Source organism: Cetorhinus maximus, unplaced genomic scaffold (genome assembly GCF_964194155.1).
Source record: "Cetorhinus maximus unplaced genomic scaffold, sCetMax3.hap1.1 HAP1_SCAFFOLD_3445, whole genome shotgun sequence".
In the NCBI taxonomy this organism is placed as follows: Eukaryota; Metazoa; Chordata; class Chondrichthyes; order Lamniformes; family Cetorhinidae; genus Cetorhinus; species Cetorhinus maximus.
In genome coordinates, this window is record NW_027599357.1 from 2,501 (window position 1) to 27,717 (window position 25,217).

The window sequence follows — 25,217 nt, forward strand, 5'->3', positions numbered from 1 at the left end:
AAACCCACCACCTCTACCATCTAGAAGGACGAGGGCAGCAGACACATGGGGAACACCACCACCTGGAAGTTCCCCTCCGAGTCCCTCACCCATCCCGACTTGGAAATATATCGGCCGTTCCTTCACTGTCGCTGAGGTCAAGATCCTGGAACTCCCTCCCTAACAGCGCTGTGGGTGTACCTACACTACACGGACAAAATCCTGGAACTCCCTCCTTAACAGCGCTGTGGGTGTACCTACACCACACAGGGGACAAAATCCTGGAACTCCCTCCCTAACAGCGCCATGGGTGTACCTACACCACACACGGGACAAAATCCTGGAACTCCCTCCCTAACAGCGCCATGGGTGTACCTACACCACACAGACAAAATCCTGGAACTCCCTCCTTAACAGCGCTGTGGGTGTACCTACACCACACAGGGGACAAAATCCTGGAACTCCCTCCCTAACAGCGTTGTGGGTGTACCTACACCACACACGGGACAAAATCCTGGAACTCCCTCCCTAACAGCGCCATGGGTGTACCTACACCACACAGGGGACAAAATCCTGGAACTCCCTCCCTAACAGCGCCGTGGGTGTACCTACACCACACAGACAAAATCCTGGAACTCCCTCCCTAACAGCGCCGTGGGTGTACCTACACCACACACAGGGACAAAATCCTGGAACTCCCTCCCTAACAGCGCCGTGGGTGTACCTACACCACACGGGGACAAAATCCTGGAACTCCCTCCCTAACAGTGCCGCGGGTGTCCATTTCATGTCTCGGGTAAATGGGTCTGTGGGCCAACTGAACTCTGACCCTCCCTACGTTCCCCTCAATTGCCACTTAAAATCATTATAGGAGAGGGACGGGTGTAAGAATTCACAGGGATGGTTTATTAAGACACAGGGCGGAGCACCAGGTCATACGTGCTCACTCAGAAACCTCCAGAGCTGGACTTCCAGTTCCCAGTCGCCCGAGCTGCACCGTGATTCGTCAGTGCCGTCACATGATCAGTCCCCTCGCATTCTCCAAAAAGGGACAGCGTGCTACACTCCCAGGTCCCGATGCGGCACCGCTCTGAAGGGCCCGACAGTGCTCATAAAACTGTCAAACAAAGGGGAGGCAAAGACGAAGGCTTACCTGCAGGCCCAAGGCCTTTCCCGGCAGCTCCCGGTTGTAGACCGGCTCCTAGAACACAGAGAAAGAGTGAGAGAGTGAAAGTGAGAGAGAGAAACAGAGATAGACCTGGGGAGAGAGTTTACCAGGAGTCCCTGTAACCTCAACCCCACAACAATGCCCCCCCTTCGCAAAGCACTGAAAATGATGGGGAGGGAGGGAAAGGGAGACAGAGAGGGAGGGAAGGAGAGGGAGACGGGGTGGGAGGGAGGGAGAGGGTGACGGGGTGGGAGGGAGGGAGAGGGTGACGGGGTGGGAGGGAGGGAGAGGGTGATGGGGAGGGAGGGAGGGAGAGGGTGACGGGCAGGGAGGGAGGGAGAGGGAGACGGGGAGGGAGGGGGGGGAGGGGGAGGGAGGGAGGGAGGGAGGGGGAGGGAGAGGGAGATGGAGACGGGGAGGGAGAGGGAGACGGGGAGGGAGAGGGAGACGGGGAGGGAGGGAGGGAGACGGGGAGGGAGGGGGAGACAGGGAGGGAGGGAGGAAGAGGGAGATGGGGAGGGAGGGGGAGACGGGGAGACGGGGAGGGGGAGACGGGGAGACGGGGAGGGAGGGAGAGTGAAAGGGAATGACAGAGTTTTGAACTTCAGCTCAAGGAGATGACTCACCATTAGTCAATCCTGCAGCCCCACCATAACCTGGTATAGAGAGAACAAGATATTAGCACATCATCGACTCCTCCCACCCATTTAACCCCCCTCCCACATCCCCATGTACACTCTCCCCCTATCACTGACTCTACCCACCCATTTAATCCCCTCCCACACCCCCATGTACACTCTCCCCCTATCACTGACTCTACCCACCCATTTAATCCCCTCCCACATCCCCATGTACACTCTCCCCCTATCACTGACTCTACCCACCCACTTAATCCCCCTCCCACACCCCCATGTACACTCTCCCCCTATCACTGACTCTACCCACCCATTTAATCCCCTCCCACACCCCCATGTACACTCTCCCCCTATCACTGACTCTACCCACCCATTTAATCCCCCTCCCACACCCCCATGTACACTCTCCCCCTATCACTGACTCTCCCCACCCATTTAATCCCCTCCCACATCCCCATGTACACTCTCCCCCTATCACTGACTCTACCCACCCATTTAATCCCCTCCCACACCCCCATGTACACTCTCCCCCTATCACTGACTCTATCCACCCATTTAATCCCCCTCCCACACCCTCATGGACACTCTCCCCCTATCACTGACTCTACCCACCCATTTAATCCCCTCCCACATCCCCATGTACACTCTCCCCCTATCACTGACTCTACCCACCCATTTAATCCCCTCCCACACCCCATGTACACTCTCCCCCTATCACTGACTCTACCCACCCATTTAATCCCCTCTCACACCCTCATGGACACTCTCCCCCTATCACTGACTCTCCCCACCCATTTAATCCCCTCCCACATCCCCATGTACACTCTCCCCCTATCACTGACTCTACCCACCCATTTAATCCCCCTCCCCATCCCCCATGTACACCCTCCCCCTATCACTGACTCTACCCACCCATTTAATCCCCTCCCACACCCCCATGTACACTCTCCCCCTATCATCGACTCCTCCCACCCATTTAACCCCCCTCCCACATCCCCATGTACACTCTCCCCCTATCACTGACTCTACCCACCCATTTAATCCCCTCCCACAGCCCCATGTACACTCTCCCACTATCACTGACTCTACCCACCCATTTAATCCCCTCCCACACCCTCATGTGGACTCAATGCTAGGGAGGGGGAAATGGGTGGTCTTAGCGATGGTGCAGATATGAGGCCGGAAGCTCATCTCGAGGTCGAATGTGACCCCGAGGTTATGAACAGTCCGGTTCAGTTTTGTACAGTTACCAGGGAGAGGGGTGGGGGTCGGGAGCTCGGGATCGGAGTCCGGAGCGGGGAGAGGGATGGGGGTCGGGAGCTGGGGGAGAGGGATGTGGGTCGGGAGCTCGGGATCGGAGTCTGGAGCGGGGAGAGGGCTGGGGGTCGGGAGCTCGGGATCGGAGTCTGGAGCGGGGAGAGGGATGTGGTCAGGATCGGAGTCTGGAGCGGGGAGAGGGCTGGGGGTCGGGTGCTCGGGATCGCAGTCTGGAGCGGGGAGAGGGCTGGGGGTCGGGTGCTCGGGATCGCAGTCTGGAGCGGGGAGAGGGATGGGGGTCGGGAGCTCGGGATCGGAGCCTGGAGCGGGCAGAGGGATGGGGGTCGGGAGCTCGGGATCGGAGTCTGGAGCGGGGAACGAAAGAAACGGCCTCGGTCTTTCCGATATTTAACCGGAGAAAATCTCCGCCCATCCCGTCTGGAATGTCGGACAAGCAGTGTGATAGTTTAGAGACAAGGGGAGTGCGGGGAGGAAGTGCGGAGGTGAAGCTGGGCTTCCCTAGCGAACGTGTGAAAACTGTCGCCGCGCTTTCAGATGATGTCACCGTGGGGGGGCGACTCGTAGGTGAGAAATAGGAGGGGAGGGGGTGCGAGGAGAGATCATTTTGTATTAGGGTGGTGGGGGTTACACCAGAGGCAAGGGTCCTGGAGCAGGGAGAGAAGCCATTGCTAAGTGATTCTCTGGCTCCGATTAGACAGATAAGAAGGGAACCAGGGGAGAGCGGCCCTACCAAGCTGGGCGGCAAGGGGGACAGGGTGGAGGGCGATGATGTGGTAACCCTGTCGCAGACCATGGGCGGGTCAAGGAGGACAGAGGAGGGAAAGTTTACCCCTGTCACGGTCACACTCACTGTCATCTGGGACTTCAAGAGAACCTGTCCCAGGAGTGTTCGGGAAGGGCAGACTGGAGGGATTCGAACATGGAGTTCTGGGTAACTTGGGATGGGACCAGGGAGGTGATGACACATTCAGGGGAAGTTTGGAAGGGGGAGAACGAAGGCCGGAGTTGGGATGAGGGAGCGAATTAGGGAGAGGTCCCCAGATACAGGAGTGTGTGAGAGAGAGAGAGAGAGGGGGTTAGAGAGACCGCCCCAGGTACAGGAGTGAGAGAGAGAGAGAGAGAGAGGGTTAGAGAGACCTCCCCAGATACAGGAGGCTGTGAGAGAGAGAGAGGGGGTGAGAGAGACCTCCCCAGATACAGGAGTGTGAGAGAGAGAGAGGGTTAGAGAGATCTCCCCAGATATAGGAGTGTGTGAGAGAGAGAGGGTTAGAGAGACCTCCCCAGATATAGGAGTGTGTGAGAGAGAGAGAGGGTTAGAGAGACCTCCCCAGATACAGGAGTGTGAGAGAGAGAGAGGGTTAGAGAGACCTCCCCAGATACAGGAGTGTGAGAGAGGGGGTTAGAGAGATCACCCCAGATACAGGAGTGTGAGAGAGAGAAAGGGTTAGAGAGACCTCCCCAGATACAGGAGTGTATGAGAGAGAGAGAGAGGGTTAGAGAGACCTCCCCAGATACAGGAGTGTGAGAGAGAGAGAGAGAGGGGGTTAGAGAGACCTCCCCAGATACAGGAGTGTGTGAGAGAGAGAGAGAGGGTTAGAGAGACCTCCCCAGATACAGGAGTGAGAGAGAGAGAGGGGGTTAGAGAGACCTCCCCAGATCCAGGAGTGAGAGAGAGAGAGGGGGTTAGAGAGACCTCCCCAGATACAGGAGTGTGTGAGAGAGAGGGGGTTAGAGAGACCTCCCCAGATACAGGAGTGTGTGAAAGAGAGAGGGGGTTAGAGAGACCTCCCCTGATACAGGAGTGTGAGAGAGAGAGGGTTAGAGAGATCTCCCCAGATACAGGCGTGTGAGAGAGAGAGAGAGAGAGGGGGTTAGAGAGACCTCCCCAGATACAGGAGTATGAGAGAGAGAGAGGGTTAGAGAGACCTCCCCAGATACAGGAGTGTGAGAGAGAGAGGGTTAGAGAGACCTCCCCAGATACAGGAGTGTGAGAGAGAGGGTTAGAGAGACCTCCCCAGATACAGGAGTGTGAGAGAGAGAGAGAGAGGGTGAGAGAGACCTCCCCAGATACAGGAGTGTGTGAGAGAGAGAGGGAGTTAGAGAGACCTCCCCAGATACAGGAGTGGGAGAGAGAGAGAGAGAGAGGGGGTTAGAGAGACCTCCCCAGATACAGGAGTGTGAGAGAGAAAGAGGGGGTTAGAGAAACCTCCCCAGATACAGGAGTGTGAGAGAGAGAGAGAGGGATAGAGAGACCTCCCCAGATACAGGAGTGTGAGAGAGAAAGAGGGGGTTAGAGAAACCTCCCCAGATACAGGAGTGTGAGAGAGAGAGAGAGGGATAGAGAGACCTCCCCAGATACAGGAGTGTGAGAGAGAAAGAGACGGTTAGAGAAATCCTCAGATACAGGAGTGTGAGAGAGAGAGAGGGGGATAGAGAGACCTCCCCAGATACAGGAGTGTGTGAGAGAGAGACAGGGTTAGAGAGACCTCCCCAGATACAGGAGTGAGAGAGAGAGAGAGAGAGGGGGTTAGAGAGACCTCCCCAGATACAGGAGTGAGAGAGAGAGAGAGGGGGTTAGAGAGACCTCCCCAGATACAGGAGTGTGTGAGAGAGAGAGAGAGGGGGTTAGAGAGACCTCCCCAGATACAGGAGTGTGAGAGAGAGAGAGAGAGGATTAGAGAGACCTCCCCAGATACAGGAGTGTGAGAGAGAGAGAGAGAGGGTTAGAGAGACCTCCCCAGATACAGGAGTGTGAGAGAGAGAGAGGGTTAGAGAGACCTCCCCAGATACAGGAGTTTGAGAGAGAGAGAGAGAGGGTGAGAGAGACCTCCCCAGATACAGGAGTGTGAGAGAGAGAGAGGGTTAGAGAGACCTCCCCAGATACAGGAGTGTGAGAGAGAGAGAGAGAGGGGGTTAGAGAGACCTCCCCAGATACAGGAGTGTGAGAGAGAGAGAGGGTTAGAGAGACCTCCCCAGATACAGGAGTGTGAGAGAGAGAGGGTTAGAGAGACCTCCCCAGATACAGGAGTGTGAGAGAGAGGGGCTGGTTTTGGAAGTGTCAATCCAGATAAACCTCCCTGCCCTGAACCAGAGGTGGAGCAGGCACTGTGGGGGTGAACGCACTCGTCGTGTTGGGCAGTGGGTACCTTACCATTGACAATGCCAGCGCCGTACCCAGGGCGGTATCCGTTCAGGTAACCATTGCCATTCTGGTAACCGTTGGCGTAGGCCGGCTGCACCAAGGCAGGGGCTGCCAGTCTGCCCACTCCATTCCCGTAGCCTGCGAAGGGAGAATGGCGGAGTCAGGGCAATGCAGCAACAGCCAGTGTTGAGGGTCTCACTCGCGTCGGTAAATCCTCAGGGTGAAGGCAGAGGGTAGCACTGAGTCACTGTACCCACCAGAGAATAGCAGCCCCTGTGTATATTATAGAGAATAGCAGCCCCTGTGTATATTAGAGAGAATAGCAGCCCCTGTGTATATTATAGAGAATAGCAGCCCCTGTGTATATTATAGAGAATAACAGCCCCTGTGTATATTATATAGAATAGCAGCCCCTGTGTATATTATAGAGAATAGCAGCCCCTGTGTATATTATAGAGAATAGCAGTCCCTGTGTATATTATAGAGAATAGCAGCCCCTGTGTATATTATAGAGAATAGCAGTTCCTGTGTATATTATAGAGAATAGCAGTCCCTGTGTATATTATAGAGAATAACAGCCCCTGTGTATATTATATAGAATAGCAGCCCCTGTGTATATTATAGAGAATAGCAGTCCCTGTGTATATTATAGAGAATAACAGCCCCTGTGTATATTATATAGAATAGCAGCCCCTGTGTATATTATAGAGAATAGCAGTTCCTGTGTATATTATAGAGAATAGCAGTCCCTGTGTATATTATAGAGAATAGCAGCCCCTGTGTCTATTATAGAGAATAGCAGTCCCTGTGTATATTATAGAGAATAGCAGTCCCTGTGTATATTATAGAGAATAGCAGTCCCTGTGTATATTATAGAGAATAGCAGCCCCTGTGTATATTATAGAGAATAGCAGCCCCTGTGTATATTATAGAGAATAGCAGTCCCTGTGTATATTATAGAGAATAGCAGCCCCTGTGTATATTATAGAGAATAGCAGTCCCTGTGTATATTACAGAGAATAGCAGTCCCTGTGTATATTATACAGAATAACAGCCCCTGTGTATATTATAGAGAATAGCAGCCCCTGTGTATATTATAGAGAATAGCAGCCCCTGTGTATATTATAGAGAATAGCAGCCCCTGTGTATATTATAGAGAATAGCAGCCCCTGTGTATATTATAGAGAATAACAGCCCCTGTGTATATTATAGAGAATAGCAGCCCCTGTGTATATTATAGAGAATAGCAGTCCCTGTGTATATTATAGAGAATAGCAGTCCCTGTGTATATTGTAGAGAATAGCAGCCCCTGTGTATATTATAGAGAATAGCAGCCCCTGTGTATATTATAGAGAATAGCAGCCCCTGTGTATATTATAGAGAATAGCAGCCCCTGTTTATATTACAGAGAATAGCAGTCCCTGTGTATACTATAGAGAATAGCAGCCCCTGTGTATATTATAGAGAATAGCAGTCCCTGTGTATATTATAGAGAATAGCAGTCCCTGTGTATATTATAGAGAATAGCAGCCCCTGTGTATATTATAGAGAATATCAGTCCCTGTGTATATTATAGAGAATAGCAGCCCCTGTGTATATTATAGAGAATAGCAGACCCTGTGTATATTATAGAGAATAGCAGTCCCTGTGTATATTATAGATACTCGAGTTTATGGAGTGTTCTCCTGCAATGAGGCTGCTTTGTCTGTTAATTGGCACTTTACCTTGTTTTGCATGGCCTGGTACTAGTCTCTGTCCAGCTTGTCCTGTGTGAATACAAGGAGATGCCTGTTAGACCTGGGGACAGCATTGAGTCTCTGACTCTCCATCTCTCTCACTCTCTGACTCACTCACCCCCTCCGGCCCTGACCCCCTCCGGCCCGGACCCCCTCCGGCCCGGACCCCCTCCGGCCCGGACCCCCTCCGGCCCGGACCCTCTCCGGCCCCCTCTCTCTCTCTATTGTAATTTCCAACAATTCCATTAAATCCCATCTCCGCACCATCTCTCAGAAAATTCTCCCCATATCCCACGATCCCACTGTCTTCCAATATCCCAGAATCCCACCCTCCTCCCCGTATCCCCCGATCCCACTGTCTTCCAATATCCCAGAATCCCACCCTCCTCCCCATATCCCCCAATCCCAGTCTCCCAAAATTCCTGAATCCCGCCCTCTCCCCGTATCCCTCAATCCCCGCCCTCTCCCCGTATCCCTCAATCCCCGCCCTCTCCCCGTATCCCTCAATCCCCGCCCTCTCCCCGTATCCCTCAATCCCCGCCCTCTCCCCGTATCCCTCAATCCCCGCCCTCTCCCCGTCTCGCTCAATCTCCGCCCTCTCCCCGTATCCCTCAATCCCCGCCCTCTCCCCGTATCCCTCAATCCCCGCCCTCTCCCAGTATCCCTCAATCCCCGCCCTCTCCCCGTATCCCTCAATCCCCGCCCTCTCCCCGTATCCCTCAATCCCCGCCCTCTCCCCGTCTCGCTCAATCTCCGCCCTCTCCCCGTATCCCTCAATCCCCGCCCTCTCCCCGTATCCCTCAATCCCCGCCCTCTCCCAGTATCCCTCAATCCCCGCCCTCTCCCCGTATCCCTCAATCCCCGCCCTCTCCCCGTATCCCTCAATCCCCGCCCTCTCCCCGTATCCCTCAATCCCCGCCCTCTCCCCGTATCCCTCAATCCCCGCCCTCTCCCCGTATCCCTCAATCCCCGCCCTCTCCCCGTATCCCTCAATCCCCGCCCTCTCCCCGTATCCCTCAATCCCCGCCCTCTCCCCGTATCCCTCAAACCCCACCCTCTTCTCCCCACCCTCTTCTCCCCGTATCCCTCAATCCCCACCCTCTCCCCGTATCCCTCAATCCCCACCCTCTCCCCGTACCCCTCAATCCCCGCCCTCTCCCCGTATCCCTCAATCCCACCGCCATCACCTTCTCCACAGAACTGGAAAGCCCTTGACCCAGCTGACTGGAAAATTCCTCAGTGTTCCTTACCATTCCGATATCCATTCTGGTAGCCTGTGGGATAGCCATTCCTGGGAATTCCATAACCTGCACACAAGACAAATTGGGATTCAATGGCTGATGTTCACTGTCAAGATGGTGAATCTGAGATCAGGGTGGGTAAAATCGCGGCAATTTAATATATATCATATTCCCAATCCATCCCACCTTCTCCCCGTCTCCCTCAATCCCCACCTACCCACCTTCTCCCCCGTCTCCCTCAATCCCCACCTACCCACCTTCTCCCCGTCTCCCTCAATCCCCACCTACCCACCTTCTCTCCGTCTCGCTCAATCCCCACCTACCCACCTTCTCCCCGTCTCCCTCAATCCCCACCTACCCACCTTCTCCCCGTCTCCCTCAATCCCCACCGACCCATCTTCTCCCCGTCTCCCTCAATCCCCACCTACCCACCTTCTCCCCGTCTCCCTCAATCCCCACCTACCCGCCTTCTCTCCGTCTCCCTCAATCCCCACCTACCCACCTTCTCCCCCGTCTCCCTCAATCCCCACCTACCCACCTTCTCCCCGTCTCCCTCAATCCCCACCTACCCGCCTTCTTCCCCGTCTCCCTCAATCCCCACCTACCCACCTTCTCCCCCGTCTCCCTCAATCCCCACCTACCCACCTTCGCCCCGTCTCCCTCAATCCCCACCTACCCATCTTCTCCCCCGTCTCCCTCAATCCCCACCTACCCATCTTCTCCCCCGTCTCCCTCAATCCCCACCTACCCACCTTCTCCCCCATCTCCCTCAATCCCCACCTACCCACCTTCTCCCCGTCTCCCTCAATCCCCACCTACCCACCTTCTCCCCCGTCTCCCTCAATCCCCACCTACCCACCTTCACCCCGTCTCCCTCAATCCCCACCTACCCACCTTCTCCCCCATCTCCCTCAATCCCCACCTACCCACCTTCTCCCCCGTCTCCCTCAATCCCCACCTACCCACCTTCTCCCCCGTCTCCCTCAATCCCCACCTACCCACCTTCTCCCCGTCTCCCTCAATCCCCACCTACCCACCTTCTCCCCCGTCTCCCTCAATCCCCACCTACCCACCTTCTCCCCCGTCTCCCTCAATCCCCACCTACCCACCTTCGCCCCGTCTCCCTCAATCCCCACCTACCCATCTTCTCCCCCGTCTCCCTCAATCCCCACCTACCCGCCTTCTCCCCGTATCCCTTGATTTTCCCTCATCTTCATCGACCCATATATCATCAACCCCACTCTGCCACACCCACCCCAACCTGCTGGCTATTGGGATCGGAAGACCAAGCCTCTGTTTCCCTCCTCTGGCAGCCCATACCCACCTACCCTCATCACCTCCAACTGGCTGATGGATAGCTGGTACCCTGGGAATGGTACTGCTGCCTTGGCAGGGGAGAGGAGAATTCCCAAATGCTCCTTATGGGTCCCAGAGACTTTAATCTCTTTACCGCTGTCCCGGGGGGAGGTATTGGGAGGGGGAACTCTTCCTACAGCACCCACCCCACCCCTCTTGGAACCATCCAATTAAATCCCCAAGCCGCAACACACTTGCCCTCCCATGCCCTTCGAATGCCAACTTAGCCTCAACAGAGGTCACCCATGGTCAAGGTTATGAGAAGGTTGGGGTATTACCTGGCTTCCTCTTGCCTCCAATGCCTCCGGGCACTGCAACACACATACAAAATTCGGGGTTCAGAGGTCAGGCGGGCAGGCAAGGAGGCGCAGGAGAACTGGACCTCCAGCGAGAATACACAAAGCTGAGGGTCAGTGCTGAGGGAGAGCCGCACTGTCGGAGGGTCAGTGCTGAGGGAGCACCGCACTGTCGGAGGGTCAGTGCTGAGGGAGCGCCGCACTGTCGGAGGGTCAGTGCTGAGGGAGTGCCGCACTGTCGGAGGGTCAGTGCTGAGGGAGCACCGCACTGTCGGAGGATCAGTGCTGAGGGAGCGCCGCACTGTCGGAGGATCAGTGCTGAGGGAGCGCCGCACTGTCGGAGGGTCAGTACTGAGGGAGCGCCACACTGTCGGAGGGTCAGTGCTGAGGGAGCGCCGCACTGTCGGAGCGTCAGGGCTGAGGGAGCGCCGCACTGTGGGAGGGTCAGCGCCGAGGGAGCGCCACAATGTCAGAGGGTCAGTACTGAGGGAGCGCCACACTGTCGGAGGGTCAGTGCTGAGGGAGCGCCGCGGTGTCGGAGGGTCAGTGCTGAGGGAGAACCGCACTGTCGGAGGGTCAGTGCTGAGGGAGCGCCGCACTGTCGGAGGGTCAGTGCTGAGGGAGCGCCGCACTGTCGGAGGGTCAGTGCCGAGGGAGCGCCGCACTGTCGGAGGGTCAGTGCTGAGGGAGAGCCGCACTGTCGGAGGGTCAGTACTGAGGGAGCGCCGCACTGTGGGAGGGTCAGTGCTGAGGGAGAGCCGCACTGTCGGAGGGTCAGTGCTGAGGGAGAGCCGCACTGTCGGAGGGTCAGTACTGAGGGAGCGCCACACTGTGGGAGGGTCAGTGCCGAGGGAGCGCCGCACTGTCGGAGGGTCAGTGCTGAGGGAGCGCCGCACTGTGGGAGGGTCAGTGCTGAGGGAGCGCCGCACTGTCGGAGGGTCAGCGCTGAGGGAGCGCCGCACTGTGGGAGGGTCAGTGCTGAGGGAGCGCCGCACTGTCGGAGGGTCAGTGCTGAGGGAGCGCCGCACTGTCGGAGGGTCAGTGCTGAGGGAGAGCCGCACTGTCGGAGGGTCAGCGCTGAGGGAGCGCCGCACTGTGGGAGGGTCAGTGCTGAGGGAGCGCCGCACTGTCGGAGGGTCAGTGCTGAGGGAGCGCCGCACTGTCGGAGGGTCAGTGCCGAGGGAGCGCCGCACTGTCGGAGGGTCAGTGCCGAGGGAGCGCCGCACTGTCGGAGGGTCAGTGCTGAGGGAGAGCCGCACTGTCGGAGGGTCAGTGCCGAGGGAGCGCCGCACTGTCGGAGGGTCAGTGCTGAGGGAGAGCCGCACTGTCGGAGGGTCAGTACTGAGGGAGCGCCGCACTGTCGGAGGGTCAGTGCTGAGGGAGCGCCGCACTGTCGGAGGGTCAGTGCCGAGGGAGCGCCGCACTGTCGGAGGGTCAGTGCCGAGGGAGCGCCGCACTGTCGGAGGGTCAGTGCTGAGGGAGAGCCGCACTGTCGGAGGGTCAGTGCCGAGGGAGCGCCGCACTGTCGGAGGGTCAGTGCTGAGGGAGCACCGCACTGTCGGAGGGTCAGTGCTGAGGGAGCGCCGCACTGTCGGAGGGTCAGTGCTGAGGGAGCGCCGCACTGTCGGAGGGAGCTGGGATTCCTCTCCCGAGGAATTAAGGTAATAATTCATCAAGATTTCAATGCACAAACAGATTTAAGTTATCCAGCTTACCTCCCAAAGGCAGTGGTCCACGGGGATATCCATTAGCAGCACCATACCCTGAAATAATATTCGAGTGTTCAATATGAGAGTGAATATGGGGAATGGATACCAGTGTCACTCTGCCAGGGTCTGTCAAAGTCGGAGCGGGTATGTGGGGGTGTGGGAGGGGATTAAATGGGTGAGTAGAGTCAGTGAGAGGGGGAGAGTGTACATGGGGGTGTGGGAGGGGATTAAATGGGTGGGTTGAGTCAGTGATAGGGGGAGAGTGTACATGGGGATGTGGGAGGGGATTAAATGGGTGGGTAGAGTCAGTGAGAGGGGGAGAGTGTACATGGGGGTGTGGGAGGGGATTAAATGGGTGGGTAGAGTCAGTGATAGGGGGAGAGTGTACATGGGGATGTGGGAGGGGATTAAATGGGTGGGTAGAGTCAGTGAGAGGGGGAGAGTGTACATGGGGGTGTGGGAGGGGATTAAATGGGTGGGTAGAGTCAGTGATAGGGGGAGAGTGTACATGGGGATGTGGGAGGGGATTAAATGGGTGGGTAGAGTCAGTGAGAGGGGGAGAGTGTACATGGGGGTGTGGGAGGGGATTAAATGGGTGGGTTGAGTCAGTGATAGGGGGAGAGTGTACATGGGGATGTGGGAGGGGATTAAATGGGTGGGTAGAGTCAGTGAGAGGGGGAGAGTGTACATGGGGGTGTGGGAGGGGATTAAATGGGTGGGTAGAGTCAGTGAGAGGGGGAGAGTGTACATGGGGGTGTGGGAGGGGATTAAATGGGTGGGTAGAGTCAGTGATAGGGGGAGAGTGTACATGGGGATGTGAGAGGGGATTAAATGGGTGGGTAGAGTCAGTGATAGGGGGAGAGTGTACATGGGGGTGTGGGAGTGGGATTAAATGGGTGGGTAGAGTCAGTGATAGGGGGAGAGTGTACATGGGGAGGGTTTTAAATGGGTGAGTGTGATTAGGGAGAGGGTACACGTTGAGACTAACCTGGGGCTTTTGCACCCTGTCCACCATTTGCCAATGCTCCTGTTGGTATTCCAGGCAATGTTCCTACAAGAGGCAGAGAGAGGGGAAAATTGGAATGTTTGCCTGTGTCTTTGGGAATCATCAACACTCAAACCTTCTTTTCCACAGTTTCCCACCGGAATTATCACCCACACAAACCATCACTGACTCACAGCGTGAGATAGCACCTCCAGCATCTATCTGGGGAGGTCACGCTAATCCCCCCTCTCTCACACTCCTGTACCTGGGGAGGTCTCTCTAACCCTCTCTCTCTCTCTCTCTCTCTCTCACACTCCTGTATCTGGGGAGGTCTCTCTAACCCTCTCTCTCTCTCTCACACACACTCCTGTATCTGGGGAGGTCTCTCTAACTCTCTCTCTCTCTCTCACACTCCTGTATCTGGGGAGGTCTCTCTAACCCTCTCTCTCTCTCTCTCACACTCCTGTATCTGGGGAGGTCTCTCTAACCCTCTCTCCCTCCTGTATCTGGGGAGGTGGATCTGTTCAGCGTGTTTAATCCTTACCCACTCCGTAGCCGTTGACGATCAAGCGGGAACCTAGCCCTGTGACGAATGAAGCACAAAGGAATATGTCAGCTCTTCATAGGCATTTGAAGAATCTTCGATGATGCTCTCCTTGCCCTGACCCGCGTGGCCTTCCATCCATACCTGTCCAACCAGACCCAAAGCCCACCCAGACCCTCTGTACACACCCACACCCACTGAACAGTGATTGACTCAGTTCTCCGCCTGCCTCTTCCCTCTCCCATCCAGTCCCCCATCGGAGGGGTGAGCCTCTCCCGCTATCTCATCCTCAACCCCCTCTTCCTCGCTCCCCTCACCATTGGGGCCCCTCGAGTCCGCTCCCCACCCTACGCCAAGCCTGTGGCTGGTCCTTAACGTCAAGTCCACAGCCCTGCATCTCCCCCACCATCCCCCGCTCCCATCTCCCTTACATCCCAGACATCCATCCCATCCCACGAATCGATCGACTACCCAGCGCCCTCAGCTCTCCGGGGGTTCCGAGGGCTTGACAACCCTTCGAGTGAACTAAACTCTCCTCCTCGTGGTCCAAAATGGCCGACTACGCTCATCCCGAGGTTGTGGCCCCCGCTTTGCTGGCTCTCTGGCCGGGTTTTCCATTCGCAAACTCCCCCCGACCCATTGAATCCCCCTCCCACACCCCCATGTACACTCTCCCCCAATCACTGACTCTACCCACCCATTTAATCCCCTCCCACACCCCCATGTACACTCTCCCCCTATCACTGACTCTACCCACCCATTTAATCCACCTCCCACACCCCCATGTACACTCTGCCCCTATCACTGACTCTACTCACCCATTTAATCCCCTCCCACATCCCCATGTACACTGTCCCCCTATCACTGACTCTACCCACCCATTTAATCCCCTCCCACACCCCCATGTACACTCTCCCCCTATCACTGACTCTACCCACCCATTTAATCCCCCTCCCACATCCCCATGTACACTCTCCCCCTATCACTGACTCTACCCACCCATTTAATCCCCCTCCCACACCCCCATGTACACTCTCCCCCTATCACTGACTCTACCCACCCATTTAATCCCCTCCCACATCCCCATGTACACTCTCTCCCTATCACTGACTCTACCCACCCATTTAATCCCCCTCCCACACCGCCATGTACACTCTCCCCCTATCACTTACTCTACTCACCCATTTAATCCCCTCCCACACCCCCATGTACACTCTCTCCCTATCACTGACTCTACCCACCCATTTAATCCCCTCCCACACCCCCATGTACACTCTCCCCCTATCACTTACTCTACTCACCCATTTAATCCCCTCCCACACCCCCATGTACACTCTCCCCCTATCACTTACTCTACTCACCCATTTAATCCCCTCCCACACCCCCATGTACACTCTCCCCCTATCATTGACTCTACCCACCCATTTAATCCCCTCCCACACCCCCATGTACACTCTCCCCCTATCACTGACTCTACCCACCCATTTAATCCCCCTCCCACACCCCCATGTGCACTCTCCCCCTATCACTGACTCTACCCACCCATTTAATCCCCTCCCACACCCCCATGTACACTCTCCCCCTATCACTTACTCTACCCACCCATTTAATCCCCTCCCACACCCCCATGTACACTCTCCCCCTATCACTGACTCTCCCCACCCATTTAATTCACTGGCACATGCCCAACGGCAGTCAAGAAGCTTGATACCATCCACTCTTACCTTTTGATACCATAGGTAGCACACCTACTCCTGGCTGTGCACCAGCCCCTGTTAAAAGGAAGAGGGTTCATGTTGAGCTTTCTAGTCAATCTTTCACAGGATGTTGGCGTCATTGGCTCGGCCCAGCATTTATTTCCCGTTCCTAATTGCCCCTTGAGAAGGTGGTGGGTGAGCTGCCTTCTTGAGCCGCTGCAGTCCCCGTGGGATGTAGGTACACCCACGGCGCTGTTAGGGAGGGAGTTCCAGGATTTTGACCCCAACGACAGTGAAGGAACGGCCGATATATTTCCAAGTCGGGATGGGTGAGGGGCTCGGAGGGGAACTTCCAGGTGGTGGGTGTTCCCCATGTGTCTGCTGCCCTCGTCCTTCTAGACGGTAGAGGTGGTGGGTTTGGGCGGCGCTGTCGAAGGAGCCTTGGCGAGTTGCTGCAGTGCATCTTGTAGATGGTACACACACTGCTGCCCCTGTGCGTCAGTGGTGGTGGAGGGAGTGAATGTTTCTGGATGGGGTGCCGATCGAGCGGGGGCTGCTTTGTCCTGGACGGTATCGAGCTTCTCGAGTGTTGTGGGAGCCGCACTCATCCAGGCAAGTGGGGAGAGTGTCCCATCACACTCCTGACTTGTGCCTTGTCGATGGTGGACAGGCTTTGGGGGGGAGTCAGGAGGTGAGTTACTCTCCACAGGATTCTCAGCCTCTGACCTGCTCTTGTAGCCACAGTATTTATATGGCTGGTCCCAGTTCAGTTTCTGGTCAATGGTAACCCCCAGGATGTTGATAGTGGGGGTGGATTCAGTGATGGTGATGCCATTGAACGTCAAGGGGACAATGGTTGGATTCTCTCTTGTTGGAGATGGTCATTGCCTGGCACTTGTGTGGGGTAAATGTTACTCGTGGCTTGTCAGCCCTGAGCCTGGATATTGAGCAGGTTGGGAGAAGGTTAAACAAATTCCTGAAGATCACAACAGTAGATCATCTCTGGTAACCTTACTGAGGCCCCCAACCAGGGTCCTCCCAGGTATAACTTTATTAACAACCCCAACCAGGGTCCTCCCAGGTATAACTTTATTAACAACCCCAACCTGGGTCCACCCAGGTATAACTTTATTAACAACCCCAACCAGGGTCCTGTCAGGTATAACTTTATTAACAACCCCAACCAGGGTCCTCCCAGGTATAACTTTATTAACAACCCCAACCAGGGTCCTCCCAGGTATAACTTTATTAACAACCCCAACCAGGGTCCTCCCAGGTATAACTTTATTAACAACCCCAACCGGGGTCCACCCAGGTATAACTTTATTAACAACCCCAACCACGATCCTCCCAGGTATAACTTTATTAACAACCCCAACCAGGGTCCTCCCAGATATAACTTTATTAACAACCCCAACCACGATCCTCCCAGGTATAACTTTATTAACAACCCCAACCATGGTCCTGTCAGGTATAACTTTATTAACAACCCCAACCAGGGTCCTGTCAGGTATAACTTTATTAACAACCTCAACCAGGGTCCTCCCAGGTATAACTTTATTAACAACCTCAACCAGGGTCCTCCCAGGTATAACTTTATTAACAACCTCAACCAGGGTCCTCCCAGGTATAACTTTATTAACAACCCCAACCATGGTCCTGTCAGGTATAACTTTATTAACAACCCCAACCAGGGTCCTGTCAGGTATAACTTTATTAACAACCTCAACCAGGGTCCTCCCAGGTATAACTTTATTAACAACCCCAACCATGGTCCTGTCAGGTATAACTTTATTAACAACCCCAACCAGGGACCTGTCAGGTATAACTTTAATAACAACCCCAACCAGGGTCCACCCAGGTATAACTTTATTAACAACCCCAACCATGGTCCTGTCAGGTATAACTTTATTAACAACCCCAACCATGGTCCTGTCAGGTATAACTTTATTAACAACCCCAACCATGGTCCTGTCAGGTATAACTTTATTAACAACCTCAACCAGGGTCCTCCCAGATATAACTTTATTAACAACCCCAACCATGGTCCTGTCAGGTATAACTTTATTAACAACCCCAACCATGGTCCTGTCAGGTATAACTTTATTAACAACCCCAACCATGGTCCACCCATTGGTTGATCCTCGCCCACCACACCCACCACCACCCCGAACCTTGCCCACTTACCTCGCAGTACTGAAGGCAGCAACATCCGGCCAAGTCCGCCATTGGCCCGGGACGGCACTCCTGGGGAGAGGAGAAGAGGACAAAGCTCAGTGTATTCAGATTCCCAGAACCGAAAGACAGAGTCTCCATCACTGCCCGGTGCCCCCCGTCGCTGCCCGGTGACCCCCGTCGCTGCCCGGTGACCCCCCGTCGCTGCCCGGTGACCCCCCGTCGCTGCCCGGTGACCCCCCGTCGCTGCCCGGTGACCCCCGTCGCTGCCCGGTGACCCCCGTCGCTGCCCGGTGACCCCCCGTCGCTGCCCGGTGACCCCCCGTCGCTGCCCAGTGCCCCCTATCTCTGTCCAGTGCCCCCTATCACGGCCCAGTGCCCCCTATCACGGCCCAGTGCCCCCTATCACGGCCCAGTGCCTCCTATCACTGCCCAGTGCCCCCTATCACTGCCCTGTGCCCCCATCTCTGCCCAGTGCCCCCATCTCTGCCCAGTGCCCCCTATCACTGCCCAGTGCCCCCTATCACTGCCCAGTGCCCCCTATCACTGCCCAGCGCCCCCATCATGGCCCAGCGCCCCCCATCACGGCCCAGCGCCCACCATCACTGCCCAGCGCCCCCCATCACGGCCCAGCGCCCCCCATCACGGCCCAGCGCCCCCCATCACGGCCCAGCGCCCACCATCACTGCCCAGTGCCCCCCCATCACTGCCCAGCGCCCCCTATCTCTGTCCAGCGCCTCCTATCTCTGTCCAGCGCCTATCTCTGTCCAGCGCCTCCTATCTCTGTCCAGCGCCTCCTATCTCTGTCCAGTGCCTCCTATCTCTGTCCAGCGCCTCCTATCTCTGTCCAGCGCCTCCTATCTCTGTCCAGCGCCTCCTATCTCTGTCCAGCGCCTCCTATCTCTGTCCAGTGCCTCCTATCCCTGTCCAGTGCCTCCTATCTCTGTGCCCTGCTCTTATTTCATACTATAGCATTTCCGTTGCCTGAGTCACTGTATGAAGTGTGATACCAATCTCCACCTCGTTCCTCTCGCCCTAACTGCTCCTTTGTGATCTCAGTTAATAATAAATGTCCTTGTTGTTCAGCCCCGAGTCTGGGAATTTCTCCACACACATTGACCTCTCTCAGATGTTCCTTGACCTGCTCTCTGTCCTGAGACAGGGTCTCTTGACCCAGACAAGGGGCTCAGTGTCAGTCAAAGCAGCACTACCATGCTAAATTTCACATTGACAGAACCAACATCCTAACCTCCCATGCACAGTATCCCCCACACCCCAGCCCACACACTCTCTCGCTTTCTCTGTCTGTCTGTGTCTCTCTCACTCTGTCTCTCCCTCTCTCCCTCTCTCCCCCTCTCTCCCTGTCTCTCCCTCTCTCCCTGTCTCTCCCTCTCTCCCTGTCTCTCCCTCTCTCCCTGTCTCTCCCTCTCTCCCTGTCTCTCCCTCTCTCCCTGTCTCTCTGTCTCTCCCTCTCTCTGTCTCTCCCTCTCTCTGTCTCTCCCTCTCTCTGTCTCTCCCTCTCTCTGTCTCTCCCTCTCTCTGTCTCTCCCTCTCTCTGTCTCTCCCTCTCTCTGTCTCTCCCTCTCTCTGTCTCTCCCTCTCTCTGTCTCTCCCCCTCTCTGTCTCTCCCCCTCTCTGTCTCTCCCTCTCTCTGTCTCTCCCTCTCTCTGTCTCTCTCTCTCTGTCTCTGTCTCTCTCTCTGTCTCTCTCTCTGTCTCTCTCTCTCTGTCTCTCTGTCCGTCTCTCCCTCTCTCTGTCTCTCTGTCCGTCTCTCCCTCTCTCTGTCTCTCTGTCCGTCTCTCCCTCTCTCTGTCTCTCTCTCCCTCTCTCTGTCTCTCTCTCTCTCACTCTCTGTCTCTCTCTCTCCCTCTCTCTGTCTCTCCCTCTCTCTGTCTCTCCCTGTCTCTGTCTCTCCCTCTCTCTGTCTCTCCCTCTCTCTGTCTCTCCCTCTCTCTGTCTCTCCCTCTCTCTGTCTCTCCCTCTCTCTGTCTCTCCCTCTCTCTGTCTCTCTCTCTCTCTCCTTCTCTGTTTGTCTCTCCCTCTCTCTGTCTCTCTGTCCGTCTCTCCCTCCCTCTGTCTCTCTCTCTCTCTCTCTCCGTCTCTCTGTCTCTCTCTCTCTCTCCCTCTCTCTCTCTGTCTCTCTCTCTCTCTCCTTCTCTCTGTCTGTCTCTCCTTCTCTCTGTCTGTCTCTCCCTCTCTCTGTCTGTCTCTCCCTCTCTCTGTCTGTCTCTCCCTCTCTCTGTCTGTCTCTCCCTCTCTCTGTCACACACACTCTGTCTCTCGCTCACTCACTCTCTGTCTCTCTCTTTGTCATTCCCTCTCTGTCCCTCTCCATTTCACTCTGTTTCTCTTCCTCTCTCTCTGTCTCTCCCTCTCTCTTTCTGTGTCTCCCTCTCTCTCCTGGTCTCTGTCTCTGTTTCTCTCTCCCACTGACTTTCTCTCCCTCTCTCTCTCTCTCTCTCAGGGCCTCTCTCTGTCTCTCTCACTATTTCTCTCTCTCTCGTTACATTTCACATATAACTGGTATGTAAACATCAAGTTAGTCAGCTATACCCTGTCCAACGTATCAGCCTGGTCCTAAAGTTATCCCTTAGCGAGTTGGAGACTTGAGATCGTTCCACATGTTGGGGGGAGATGAGAATGATGGGGGGAGGGTGAGTGCATGGGTAGAAAGCTATCAGACAGAATCAGGAATTCAGGTCCAAATCCTTTACCCAGAGAGTGGGGAGAATGGGGAACTCACTCCCACAGGGATTGCTGCCATGACTTTGCCTTCTCACCTTCCTTAGACCACACTCGGAGCACTGTGCCCAGTTCCGGTCTCCATATCCCTCGGTTAGACCACACTCGGAGCACTGTGCACAGTTCTGGTCTCCATATCCCTCGGTTAGACCACACTCGGAGCACTGTGCACAGTTCTGGTCTCCATATCCCCCTCGGTTAGACCACACTCGGAGCACTGTGCACAGTTGAGGTCTCCGTATCCCCCTCGGTTAGACCACACTCGGAGCACTGTGCACAGTTCTGGTCTCCATATCCCTCGGTTAGACCACACTCGGAGCACTGTGCCCAGTTCCGGTCTCCATATCCCTCGGTTAGACCACACTGGGAGCACTGTGCACAGTTCTGGTCTCCATATCCCACGGTTAGACCACACTCGGAGCACTGTGCACAGTTCTGGTCTCCATATCCCTCGGTTAGACCACACTCGGAGAACTGTGCACAGTTCTGGTCTCCATATCCCTCGGTTAGACCACACTCGGAGCACTGTGCCCAGTTCCGGTCTCCATATCCCTCGGTTAGACCACACTCGGAGCACTGTGCACAGTTCTGGTCTCCATATCCCACGGTTAGACCACACTCGGAGCACTGTGCCCAGTTCCGGTCTCCATATCCCTCGGTTAGACCACACTCGGAGCACTGTGCACAGTTCTGGTCTCCATATCCCACGGTTAGACCACACTCGGAGCACTGTGCACAGTTCTGGTCCCCGTATCCCTCGGTTAGACCACACTCGAGCACCGTGCACAGTTCTGGTCTCCGTATCCCTCGGTTGGACCACACTCGGAGCACTGTGCACAGTTCTGGTCTCCATATCCCTCGGTTGGACCACACTGGGAGCACCGTACACAGTTCTGGTCCCCATATCCCTCGGTTAGATCACACCAAGACCCACTGGAGGCAGTACAGAGGAGCTTAAGAAGTTCACCCCCAGAACCGAAAGGTTATAATCACGAGGGGGAGTTCGTGGCTGAGGGGCAGTCCACCAAGGATTGAGTGGGGGTGCATCTCGGGGTGCGTGTCTGAGGGGGTTGTGTCAAGCGGACAGGCCACACAGCTCCAGTGGGCGAAATTTTCCACATGTTTGCTGTTGAGTAACAGAAAGGTGTGGTCCCCAAATCATCCACATCTGGTTCCAAAAAAAGAAATGATCTTTATTTGGAAGGATGTATCCAATGTCCAAGTGTGGTGAGAAAGCCTCTCAGTCTGTTGATACTGGCTCCCAGCTCCCCACAAGCCAGGGGCCCTGCCAGAGGGTGTAAATCAAAACTCTCACTGTCCGCCCAACTCCAGACACGCTAGAGAGACTGATTCAATCCCATTCTCCGTCTACATCTCTCTCTCTCTCTCTCCCCCTCACATTCCTATCGATCCCAGGATCCATCTACATCTCTCTCTCTCTCCCCCTCACATTCCTGTCGATCCCAGGATCCATCTACATCTCTCTCTCTCTCTCCCCCTCACATTCCTGTCGATCCCAGGATCCATCTACATCTCTCTCTCTCTCTCCCCCTCACATTCCTATCGATCCCAGGATCCATCTACATCTCTCTCTCTCTCTCCCCCTCACATTCCTGTCGATCCCAGGATCCATCTACATCTCTCTCTCTCTCTCCCCCTCACATTCCTGTCGATCCCAGGATCCGTCTACAACTCTCTCTCTCTCTCTCCCCCTCACATTCCTGTCGATCCCAGGATCCATCTACATCTCTCTCTCTCTCTCCCCCTCACATTCCTATCGATCCCACTCTCCGTCTACATCTCTCTCTCTCTCTCCCCCTCACATTCCTGTCGATCCCAGGATCCATCTACATCTCTCTCTCTCTCTCCCCCTCACATTCCTGTCGATCCCAGGATCCATCTACATCTCTCTCTCTCCCCCTCACATTCCTATCGATCCCAGGATCCATCTACATCTCTCTCTCTCTCTCTCCCCCTCACATTCCTGTCGATCCCAGGATCCGTCTACATCTCTCTCTCTCTCTCCCCCTCACATTCCTATCGATCCCAGGATCCATCTACATCTCTCTCTCCCTCTCGCCACCTCACATTCCTGTCGATCCCAGGATCCATCTACATCTCTCTCTCTCTCTCCCCCTCACATTCCTGTCGATCCCAGGATCCATCTACATCTCTCTCTCTCGCCACCTCACATTCCTATCGATCCCAGGATCCATCTACATCTCTCTCTCTCTCTCTCTCCCCCTCACATTCCTGTCGATCCCAGGATCCATCTACATCTCTCTCTCTCTCTCTCCCCCTCACATTCCTATCGATCCCAGGATCCATCTACATCTCTCTCTCTCTCTCTCCCCCTCACATTCCTATCGATCCCAGGATCCATCTACATCTCTCTCTCTCTCTCCCCCTCACATTCCTGTCGATCTCTCTCTCCGTCTACATCTCTCTCTCCCCCCTTTCCTGTCAATCTCTCTCTCCGTCTACATCTCTCTCTCCCCCCATTCCTGTCGATCTCTCTCTCTCTGTCTACATCTCTCTCTCTCTCCCCTCTTCCTATATAACCTTCTCTCTTGCTCTTTCTCTGCTCACGTTTCTCTCTCTCTCTGCTTCTATCTCTCTCTCCCTGTTTTCCCTGTCTCTCTCTCTCTCTCTCTCTCACGCGTGCTCTCTATCTCTCTCTCTCTCTCTTCCTCATGCTTGCGCTCTCTCTCTGTTTCTCCCGGTGTCTCTCTTTCTCCCGCGCTCTCTCTCTCTCGCTCTCCCACTCTCCCCCTCTCTCGTGCCCTCTCTTTCTCTCTTTCTCCCGCTCTCTCTCTCCCACTCTCCCCCTCTCTCGTGCCCTCTCTTTCTCTCTTTCTCCCGCTCTCTCTCTCCCACTCTCCCCCTCTCTCGTGCTCTCTCTCACTCTCGTTCTCCTGCCCTCTCTCTCTCTCATTCTTTCCCCCACTCTCTCTCTCTCTCTCTCCCCCTCTCCCCCTCTCCCCCTCTCTCGTGCCCTCTCTCTCTCTCTCTCGGTCCCGCTCTTTCTCTCTCTCTCTCTCTCTCTCTCTCTCCATATCATGCTCCTTGTCTCCATCCCCCTCTCTCTGTCCTCTCTTAACCCATTTACTCTCCCCAGGGTGGGTGGGGGGGGGGGTCTGTGCTCTCTCCCCCTCTCTCCCTCTCTGTATATCTGTCTCTGTGTCTCTCTCTCTGTCTGTGTTTGTCTCTCTCCCTCTCTCTGTTTCTCTCTCTCTCTCTGTGTGTCTCTCCCTCTCTCCCTCTCCCTGTCTCTCCCTCTCTCTGTCTCTCCCTCTCTCCCTCTCCCTCTCCCTGTCTCTCCCTCTCCCTCTCCCTGTCTCTCCCTCTCCCTCTCCCTGTCTCTCCCTCTCCCTCTCCCTGTCTCTCCCTCTCCCTCTCCCTGTCTCTCCCTCTCCCTCTCCCTGTCTCTCCCTCTCCCTCTCCCTGTCTCTCCCTCTCCCTGTCTCTCCCTCTCCCTGTCTCTCCCTCTCCCTGTCTCTCCCTCTCCCTGTCTCTCCCTCTCCCTGTCTCTCCCTCTCCCTGTCTCTCCCTCTCCCTGTCTCTCCCTCTCCCTGTCTCTCCCTCTCCCTCTCTCTGTCTCTCCCTCTCCCTCTCTCTGTCTCTCCCTCTCCCTCTCCCTGTCTCTCCCTCTCCCTGTCTCTCCCTCTCCCTGTCTCTCCCTCTCCCTGTCTCTCCCTCTCTCTGTCTCTCCCTCTCCCTGTCTCTCCCTCTCCCTGTCTCTCCCTCTCCCTGTCTCTCCCTCTCTGTTTCTGTCTCTCTCTCTCTCACTCTCTCTGTTTCTGTCTCTCTCTCCCTGTCTCTCCCTCTCCCTGTCTCTCCCTCTCCCTGTCTCTCCCTCTCCCTGTCTCTCCCTCTCCCTCTCCCTGTCTCTCCCTCTCCCTGTCTCTCCCTCTCCCTGTCTCTCCCTCTCCCTGTCTCTCCCTCTCTCTGTCTCTCCCTCTCTCTCCCTCTCCCTGTCTCTCCCTCTCTCTCTCTCTCTCTGTTTCTGTCTCTCTCTCTCTCACTCTCTCTGTTTCTGTCTCTCTCTCCCTGTCTCTCCCTCTCCCTCTCCCTCTCCCTCTCCCTGTCTCTCCCTCTCCCTGTCTCTCCCTCTCCCTGTCTCTCCCTCTCCCTGTCTCTCCCTCTCTCTCCCTCTCCCTCTCCCTGTCTCTCCCTCTCCCTCTCCCTGTCTCTCCCTCTCCCTCTCCCTGTCTCTCCCTCTCCCTCTCCCTGTCTCTCCCTCTCCCTCTCCCTGTCTCTCCCTCTCCCTCTCCCTGTCTCTCCCTCTCCCTCTCCCTGTCTCTCCCTCTCCCTCTCCCTGTCTCTCCCTGTCTCTCCCTCTCCCTCTCCCTGTCTCTCCCTGTCTCTCCCTCTCCCTGTCTCTCCCTCTCCCTGTCTCTCCCTCTCCCTGTCTCTCCCTCTCCCTGTCTCTCCCTCTCCCTGTCTCTCCCTCTCTCTCTCTCTCTCTCTCCCTCTCTCTGTTTCTGTCTCTCTCTCTCTCTCTCACTCTCTCTGTTTCTGTCTCTCTCTCTCT

At 55.7% G+C, this 25,217-nt stretch overlaps 1 long non-coding RNA gene across 2 annotated transcripts in view; it reads right to left on the reverse strand.

Annotated features, from left to right (window-relative positions):
- LOC144678021 (uncharacterized) overlaps positions 1-12,571 on the reverse strand; it is a 13,014-nt gene extending 443 nt beyond the window's left edge. The window contains exons 1-6 of one of the 2 annotated variants that reach the window (XR_013575912.1): positions 12,547-12,571; positions 10,814-10,846; positions 9,189-9,245; positions 7,927-7,968; positions 6,212-6,340; positions 1,133-1,180 (exon numbers count right to left, since the gene is read on the reverse strand). This is a non-coding gene — a long non-coding RNA (uncharacterized LOC144678021). Of the gene's footprint in view, positions 1-1,132; positions 1,181-1,770; positions 1,804-6,211; positions 6,341-7,926; positions 7,969-9,188; positions 9,246-10,813; positions 10,847-12,546 lie in introns of those variants that run through there. The other variant, XR_013575913.1, reaches the window with a different exon arrangement.
- Positions 12,572-25,217: the final 12,646 nt, after the last annotated feature.